At 37.1% G+C, this 9,865-nt stretch overlaps 1 long non-coding RNA gene across 1 annotated transcript in view; it reads right to left on the bottom strand.

The window, feature by feature from the left end:
* LOC102493448 (uncharacterized) overlaps positions 1–8,722 on the bottom strand; it is a 16,042-nt gene extending 7,320 nt beyond the window's left edge. Inside the window, exons 1-2 of the long non-coding RNA XR_335824.1 lie at positions 8,647–8,722; positions 4,746–4,846 (exon numbers count right to left, since the gene is read on the bottom strand). This is a non-coding gene — a long non-coding RNA (uncharacterized LOC102493448). The remainder of the gene's footprint in view (positions 1–4,745; positions 4,847–8,646) is intronic.
* Positions 8,723–9,865: the final 1,143 nt, after the last annotated feature.

Genomic DNA, 9,865 nt, shown 5'->3' on the forward strand with positions numbered 1-9,865 from the left:
GCCAGACAGACAGAGAGAGACATAGAGACAGAAAGCGAGAAATCACCCCCCGGGGGGAATGGTCACGCCGCAATCCCTTCTCCTCCATTCTCCTCTCGGGATCTTGGGCATGCACGCACACGCGCCCGGCGTGAGTTTTAAGCCACCGGGTCCGGGACATGAACCGCGGTCGACTACGTGGGAATCCAGCGACATAGCCATTACGCTAACTGCTGGTTCCCTCCAGTACTATCTTGAACAAGAGTGGGAGAAGTGGACAACCTTGTCTCCTTTCCATTTTTAAATTTTAAAGACTTCTTCCAGTTTTTAATTGATATGATCATATGGTTTTATCTTTCCGTCTGTTAAGGTGATATCTTACACTTCTTGTTTTGCATATGGTAAACCATCCTGTTATTCCTGGAATAAAGCCTATCTGTATAATGCTTGTACTGTGTTGTTGGATACTGTTTGCTAATACCTTGTTGAGGACTTCTGCATCTGTAGTCATCAGGAATATTGGCCTGTAGTTTTCTTTTTTTATTATGTCCTTGTCATTTTTTGGGATTTAGGTGATAGAGGCTTCATAGAATGAATTTGAGAGGGTTCTTTCCTTTTGGATCTTTAGAAATAATTTGAGGAGACTTGAGATTAATCTTTTTTGTTTGTTTTGAGAGGTATTTTGCTATAGGGCACATTCGCTCACCAGAAAGACAGAGAGACAGAAAATAAGAAATTACCCCCCAGGGGGATGGCCACACCACAATCCCTTTCCTCTCGGGATCTTGGGCATGCACACACATGCGCCCAGCATGAGTTTAAACCACTGGGGTCCGGGACTCGAACCACAGTCAGCTACATGGGAATCCAGCGACGTAGCCATTTCGCCATCTGCTGGTCCTGAGATTAATCTTTAATGGTTTTGTAGAATTCAGAAATGAAGTCACTGGGACCTGGGATTTTCTCTGTTGGGAAACTACTTGTTACTTATACAATCTGATCACTATTATTGGTGTATTCAGGCTTTCCATTTCTTCCTGTTTCAATATGGTTATATTATGTGTCCAGAAATTTATCCATCTCATTACACTTAAAAGTGACTTCACACTCAGATCCTTCAGAAAAAGCAGCCCTGCCTACATCTTAACTTTAGCCCAATAATATTGATTTCAGATTTTTGGTCTCTATAACTAAAATTTGTGTCATTTTAAGCCACCAAGTTAATGTGAATTTGTTACACCCACCACAGGAAACTAGCACAACCTCCTATAGCAATTCATGGAGTATTTCAATGTCACATTTGCATATGACATAAGGTTTTTGACTTTGGGATCTGTGACAGTTTAATGTTGATTAGAAGAAACCATCAATAGAGAGGCTACATGCAATAGTTTCTCAGTAAATACACTTATTGTTTTGCATATGGGACTGAAGGTTTGAAAGAGAGTGACCCAAGAGGAAATGATAGAATCATCATGTCTTTGTCTAACCTAATCTTTGAAATTATTCAGCATTACTTCTGCCTTATTCTATTTGTTGAAGTAGTTACAAAGATCAATGTAGGTTCAAGGGGAGAGAAAGGAAGGAACATTTTCTTCTTCTTGGGAGGTCTGTTAAAGAATTTGTAAACATCTTCTGAAACCAACATATTCTCTAGGAAATGAGAGAGCTATTAAGAGACTATTTGCTTCAGTGGGAAATTTTTAAGCTTCATTATTCGTGATTCCAAAATTTTTGTTGAAATGGGAACACTGTGGTCACACTATAATTTTTTAAAAGTTTTTTGGAATGAGAGAAAATAGCTACTTACAAATTCCAACTATGTGCTTAATTGCACTCAGCCTATTATACTAAAAAGAGAAAACACATTATTTACAGCTTTATCTTTTGAAAGTGTAGACTTAAAATGATTTGATACTTTGTGTCTTTAGTTTGTCCACTGAACAAGAAAAGGAATGTCCAGTTCTTGGAAATATAAATAGCTCTATTGGGCAGATATGGTAGATTAAATAATGGTACCAAAAGTTATCTACACCTGAGAACCCGTAAATGTTACCATATTAGTCTGTGTTATCCAGAGAAATAGAATCAGTTACACACACACCCCACAGGTTTTGTTTTGATTTTTTTTTTTTTTGTATAAGCAGAATTGATGTATGTGGTTATGGAGCCTGTACAAACCCATGATATTTAGTTGGCAAATTAGAAACCCAGGAATGCTAACAGTATAGTTCCATTTTAAGTATGAAGTTCTGCAAACAAGGAGAGTCAGCATTCTAAGTACTTCTCCCACTCTTGTTCAAGATAGTACTGGAGGGAACCAGCAGTTAGCGTAATGGCTATGTCGCTGGATTCTAAGTACTTATGAGTCTGAAAGGAGGAAAAGCCAACATCCCTTGAAGATAGGTTAAAAAAAACAAACTCCATTATTGAGCCTTTTGTTCTCTTTGGGTCCTCAACAAATATGATGAGACCATCCATAGAGAGGAGCACAATTTGCTTTACACATTGTGCCAACACAAAGGTTAATCTTCAGAAATATCCTCATAAACAGACCCAGAAAAATGGGTATCAAAATATCTAGGAACCCCATATCCCAGACAAGTTGACTAGTGAAATTAGCCATTATGGTAAACTATGGAAAAGAACTTTGCAGATGTAGTTAAGGATCTTGAGATGGGAATGTTATCTTGGATTATCCAGGTGGTGCCTGAATGTAACCACAATCTTTTTTTTTTTTAAATAGAGATTTTTGCTATAGGGCATGGGTGCTCGCTGGTGAGACAGACAGAAAGCAAGAATTCATCCACTCAGGGGATGGCCACACTGCATTCCCTTCTCCTCCATTCTCCTCTTGGAATTGTGGGCATGCATGCACACATACCCAGTGCTGAGTTTTAAGCTGCCAAGTACAGGACTACGTGGCTCCGGGGACTTAAATATTCTGCCATCTGCTAGTCGCTGTAAACATAATCTTCAATGAAGGCAGAGGAAGATTTGACTATGGAATGGGAAGGAGTAAATGTGCCTATGGAAGTAAGTGGCTATAGTAATATAAGGAAAGAGTCATGAGCCAAGGATTGTGTGTGTCCCCACATACCAGAAAAGTCTAGAAAAGTGACTTCACACTCAGATCCTTCAGAAAAAAACAGCCCTGCCTACATCTTAACTTTAGCCCAATAATATTGATTTCAGATTTTTGGTCTCTATAACTAAAATTTGTGTCATTTTAAGCCACCAAGTTAATGTGAATTTGTTACACCCACCACAGGAAACTAGCACAACCTCCTATAGCAATTCATGGAGTATTTCAATGTCACGTTTGCATATGACATAAGGTTTTTGACTTTGGGATCTGTGACAGTTTAATGTTGATTAGAAGAAACCATCAATAGAGAGGCCACATGCAATAGTTTCTCAATAAATATAAGTTAATTGAAACATATGTTAAATACCTAAGTATAAAAGTAAAGGACAATAAAAGTGTGGTGAAACCAGAAGGTGAAAGTGGTGAAAGTCACAGGAAGCAAAAGACACAAAGAAGGATTGAAATCAGAAAAGCCCAAGGGGGGACCAGCAGTTAGCATAATGGCTATGTCACTGGACTCCCATGTAGTCCACCACAGTTCAAATCCCAGACCCGACAGCTTGAACTCACACTGGGCACGCTTGTGTGTGTGTGCCCAAGATCCTGAGAGGAGAATGGAGGAGAAGGGATTGCGGCGTGACCATCCCCCCTGGGGTGATTTGTCGCTTTCTGTCTGTCTCTCTCTGTCTTTCTGGTGAGCACACGTGCCCTATAGCAAAAACCTCTCCGAAAAAAAAGAAAAAGGGAAAGCTCAAGGGAACAGAAAATGGAATCTCTTCAGGAAGACTGAAGAATTATTTCAGCATTCATTGGAGGTAGAAGGGAAAAGTTGACTTTCCTCAGCATTGAGTCAAGCTCCAGCCTCAGGTAGAAGGATAGGTGTCGCACCATTTATTCAACCCAGAAGGCCCACCATATCTCGATCATAAGCTACTGCTGAATACACACGAGTAGTGTAGGCTGCCTCCAGATCCCAGTGGTATACAGAAAGGCAAAGTCTGCCCCAATAAGTTCACAAGGAAGAAAAAGTCCTCTAGGGTAGCCTTGATAATTGAAAATCAAGTTTCAACTTTTTTAAAATAGAAATACTCTGTGTTAAATGCCAGACTCCTACTTGTAATACTTTATAGATATTTTACATTGGGAACTAATAGAAAGCTAAAAGTCAAAGGGAAGCACATTCAGGATGATAACGCATAGGCACTTTAGAGAATCTTTATTTACATCATGTCTATTCTATGCCAGCTATCTTCTAGGTGTTGCAAAGCAGAATGCTCAACAGCATGGATTCTGGAGCAAGAATTCTTGAGTTCAAATCCCAGACTTGCCTTTAATTAGCTTTATCATTCTGGTCAGTAACCACTTAGTATCCATATACCTCAGTTTTCTCATCTGCATATTAGAGAATATAATAGTATCTGCCTTATTGGGTTCTCATGAGAATCCAATGAGTTAATAATTGTAAAGCATTAACAGTGTCAGCTCATAGTAAGGGTTATACTCATGTAAGTGCTTGTTAAGTAAAAGTATTAAAAAAATCTTCCTTAAGGCTGTGGTGTTTCTAAGAAAGCACATCTGTACTCTGTAAAATGCTTAACTTTTTTCAGGTGACAACATTTTCCTGTTTGATATTTTTCTTGCCATTTTCTGAGAGTCCCCATGATGAGTTTGCACTTACCAGTCAACAAATGCAGACAGAACTCCATCTGTGAAAGCTGAGTGAACCCACATGTTGTAAATGAGTGTCAGTAATGGCAACAGCAGTCAGGGTTTCACAATCTGCGAGTGAGAGGAAAGTTCACAAATGCAATAGGAAATGAGATACTCCTTCCACTTCTAAATCATTTCACATCCTTTCAGACTAAAATAAGTGCGAGGGATGTGAATCACAGCTATTACCTCAGGGTAGAGAGGTGGAAAATGTTCTGGCTTGGCCGGTTGACAGTAAGTGCTGTGTTCAAATCCTGACCCTATCCTTGCTATCTACATAACAAGCAAGTTAATTCAACTTTCTTAGTCCAACAGAGATCACTTTGCCACTTTGACTATACCACTCAATGGTTTAACAGATCGTACAGATCCTTGGTTAAGTAGAAGACTGTAGGCTGGGTATTCAGATACACACATCTGGGTTTGTTAGTGGAGAAAGATAGCAGGGCCACTCCGAGTCTGCCTTTTGCGAGTTTTTATTGGCCACACTTTCTGCCTTTCTTTTTGTTTAGCCTTCTAGAAATTGAGAACATCCAGGCATTTCCTTTGCCACATCTGGCACGTAGAAAAGGGAGACGATATAAATATTTTCCAATCTCACCAATGAAAGTGAATGTGTAAGTCTTTTCCAGTAACAAGGTCCAGGCACTAATCTCAGATTTATTACAGGCTGCCCTCTATACTGACTCCAGAGAAGGAACTGACTCTGCAAACAGCTAAAATCAGTCATCCTCTTCATTTCCTGTATGGTCTTCCCACTCTCTCCACTAATCAGCCCATGGCCACTTCAGTCTGTGTCAGGGTCTTGGGTTTATTTCACTCCCAAGAAAAGTAGTGGCTAAGAGAAAGAGCCATTTATTCAACTTTTAAATTTTAGTTTTCTTCTTCCTAAATAAAATAGACTTTATAAAGATTTTCACCATGTCAGGTTAGTTATCTGAGCACTCTGTGAACTCACTCTTGAATATACAAGAGCAGGAAAGAGAGTCATATTAGATAAACACTGTGGTATATCTGATTTTTATTTCATTTATGTATTCAGTGACATAAGCTGTATGTAAATGTTGTTACAAATCAGGGTGAGACAAGTATTAATCTTCATATTTTACAGATGGGAAAACAGAGTGATTAGGTGATTTGCTCATGGTCACAAAGCTTGTAGGAACAAACTCAGAAAAAGAACCTACGATTTATGACTAAGGACTGGGATGTTTTTCTTCACTATGTATCTTGGTAACCAGCATAATCAAAATCTTGGAGTTAGGAGATAACTGGGTATGACACAATAAAGTATTGTTCTTTTTCTTGAGAGAATTATATTTGACCTGGATATTAAGTTTGCTCATGTCCCACTTTCATTTAGTTATGTCTCCTCTGATTTATTTATTTATTTATTTATTTATTTATTTATTTTGCTATTTATTTATTTATTTATTAAATAAAATAGACTTTATAAAGATTTTCACCATGTCAGGTTAGTTATCTGAGCACTCTGTGAACTCACTCTTGAATATACAAGAGCAGGAAAGAGAGTCATATTAGATAAACACTGTGGTATATCTGATTTTTATTTCATTTATGTATTCAGTGACATAAGCTGTATGTAAATGTTGTTACAAATCAGGGTGAGACAAGTATTAATCTTCATATTTTACAGATGGGAAAACAGAGTGATTAGGTGATTTGCTCATGGTCACAAAGCTTGTAGGAACAAACTCAGAAAAAGAACCTACGATTTATGACTAAGGACTGGGATGTTTTTCTTCACTATGTATCTTGGTAACCAGCATAATCAAAATCTTGGAGTTAGGAGATAACTGGGTATGACACAATAAAGTATTGTTCTTTTTCTTGAGAGAATTATATTTGACCTGGATATTAAGTTTGCTCATGTCCCACTTTCATTTAGTTATGTCTCCTCTGATTTATTTATTTATTTATTTATTTATTTATTTATTTATTTATTTATTTATTTATTTATTTATTTATTTATTTATTTATTTATTTATTTATTTATTTATTTATTTATTTATTTATTTATTTATTTATTTATTTATTTATTTATTTATTTATTTATTTATTTATTTATTTATTTATTTATTTATTAGAGGTTTTTGCTATAGGGCATGTGTGCTCGCCAGACAGACAGACAGAGACATAGAGACAGAAAGCGAGAAATCACCCCCCAGAGGGCATGGTCATGCCGCAATCCCTTCTCCTCCATTCTCCTCTCAGGATCTGGGACACGCACGCACATGCACCCAGCGTGAGTTCTAAGCCACCGGGTCCGGGATGCAAACCACAGTCGACTACGTGGGAGTCCAGTGACATAGCCATTACACTAACTGCTGGTTCCCTCCTCCGATTTATTTTTTAATTATGCATATGGCTCTTAGATGATTGATTTATACAAAGGAAATAGCATTGATTTCTACCAAATAGGATGTCATTCAGTGAATCTGGGACACTTGTAGAATTCAGAAGCAAAGCCTTCTTATATGCAAGGAATGAAGAGCTCTTACATGAAGCAATTCGATATGTCCTCAGTTTTCTGAGGACCCAGTAGAGATCCCATCTCTCAAGTGTGAGATCCATCCTGTCTGCCCCTCTTAGCCTGCTTATCTCCAATGACATGTCTTCTCCCTGTAAATCCTCTCCTCTCCTTTATTCCATTTTTGTCTTGTGCTACTGAATAAGTGACATTTTCTCTAGTTCTGCTCTAATATCCACTGTTAAGTGACGGGGAGCCCAGGGTTCTGTAGTTCCTTCTCCATGACTAAAGTCAATGGATAATATTATAAAACCATTAACTCTCATCTATTAACCAAGCAAAAGGTACTTCAAAATCATTGGAAGCAAATGAGGAATTTTGGAGAATTCTAAATTCCCAAAGTGAAGCCACTATGTTCTTCCATCTCTTCTGGGTCTCCATTAGGGAAAATGTGTCCTTGTCAATATTTGTGATACTCTCAACCCATAATAGAAACTAAGATTTTGGAACAGAACATTAGTGAGAGTGAAGAGGTGAATATGAATAATAATGTTCTAGATTTTCCTGTGAATGTAACTGTTTATATCACTCTTCACAGGGGAGAGGGGGGGCAGAATTTCCCCAGGGAACTTTGTCCAGGATCTCCAAATTCTTTGAGACACTATGTAAAGTAGTTACTTGGGTGAGAGAACTCAAAAGTTGTTTGCAACTCTGCATTTAACTCTGGCTACAGCTCTTCATATTCTGCTAAAGGTGGTTGATAGTCAAAAAAGTTACCCCAATGCTAAAGCTGGTTAATAGTCTAAAAAGTCACTCCAATGCTAAGGGTCTTAAACTTGTATAGTGTGGATATGTAGATATTGGGAATAATCATTTTATAATGAGCCAGACTCTAATAGCTTACACACTCCAGTGTGGGATTGGTGGAGCCACAGAGATAGATGTCTTTTCCTAAGAAATGGACAACAAGATAAATTTAGAAAGCAACTGAAGAATATAAAGTAGAGCAGTATGAAGATGATTCAGGAAAAGGGACATAAGAACTAGAGGCATAAAGGAAGTTATAGGTAGTGATTAAAAATATCTAATAACAAAGCAAAGCAGTCCAGTGGTGGAGAAGGAAGAGTTTAGACTTGATCTTGTTTGTACTCATGGACTAGTTAATAAGAACCCAACTTTCCAGGGATGAGATTTAACAGATAGAAAATTGGTTTAGAAGGAAAGAAACCTAAGTTATTAAAATATTTCCTGCTTAATTATGTACCTAAGATGAATGTTTTTAACTCATTTATTTGAGTATTTGTTTATAGGTAACAATATAGAGTGTAATAAGAAATAGCATGTACTACAAATTCTGGTTGTGATTTAAATAGCTTACCTGAGAAGGATGTGGAAACGGGTCCCGTTTCTTTCTATAGCAGGTTCCAAATAAGTCAACAAAGAAATAGAACATCTTAGATTTCTTGATTCCTTGTAATAAAAGAGATTTTAAACACAGGATCTGAGTAGGCTACCGTTAATTTAGTGTCTGCACCCAACTCCCCCAAAGGTGCTATAAATTGAGAATATATATATATATATATAATTCTTTTTTAAGTCATGAGGGCCAAATCTGACTTCATCTGCTCTTGATACCATGTATAAATACTAATTTTTACAGCTTGAGTGGGGCATAACTCATTACATTTTCTTCCTCTATGGTTGGATTAATTCTTTTAAAAAATTGCATGACAGATCATGAAAAATAGCCCAGCTACATACTTGTTTCTTTGCTTAATGTCTCATTGTTTGGCAATTTTCTTCACTATTTTTTTCACTGGAAAATTTTCTGAAATCCAACTGAACAGACTGATTAAAAAAGAATCAATAGACATGCTAATAATAAGGAAAGCACTCACATACAATACAACATTTGTTTCTAATTACCACTTCATCAAGTCCCAGTTACAAATTAAGCCTCTTTTATTTCAATTAACAGTCTAATGGTGCTTTAAAGTGATAAAGAATGTTTTAGAAGAAACTAAACTTCTGATACAAAGCACCCAGTTTTCTCCTAAAAGCAAAACAAGAAAAAGGCTTTGAGCTATGAGAAAAAGTCTGGGATAGATGATTTGTGGACTTAACTGCCCATCACAGGTCGGAAAGGCAGAAAACTGTTCTCTTGGTTTTGTTTTTGTTATGTTTTGTTTTGTTTTAATTTTCATACTCCCCTTCCTGGGACCTTCTCTGCCATTCTGTTGCGTACATCTTTCTGACATGGTATCATGCGGGAAAGGTCAGCCAGCCAGTCATGAATCTAACCAATGAATATTTATTGTAAATACTTGCTCATTAGGATTTAGTTAAGAGTAACTAAAAGCAAGGTCTTTTCTCAGGAAGATTGGTGTGTAGTCGAATGTACAGATATAGAAACTATTAAAGAGTAGTTATAGTGCAATATGTCTGCAAAAATAATGGACTGAAAAAAAAATACCTACAATCAAGATGATAAATTTATTGTACCATTTCACCCAGAAGTTTTTAAGTAAATAGAGGAATATTTCATGCACACACACATATATACTTTTATGGGTGAGATTCTAGGTATTTGTGATTAG

The sequence above is a fragment of the Tupaia chinensis genome, unplaced genomic scaffold (assembly GCF_000334495.1).
Source record: "Tupaia chinensis unplaced genomic scaffold, TupChi_1.0 Scaffold000544_1, whole genome shotgun sequence".
NCBI classification, from domain to species: domain Eukaryota; kingdom Metazoa; phylum Chordata; class Mammalia; order Scandentia; family Tupaiidae; genus Tupaia; species Tupaia belangeri.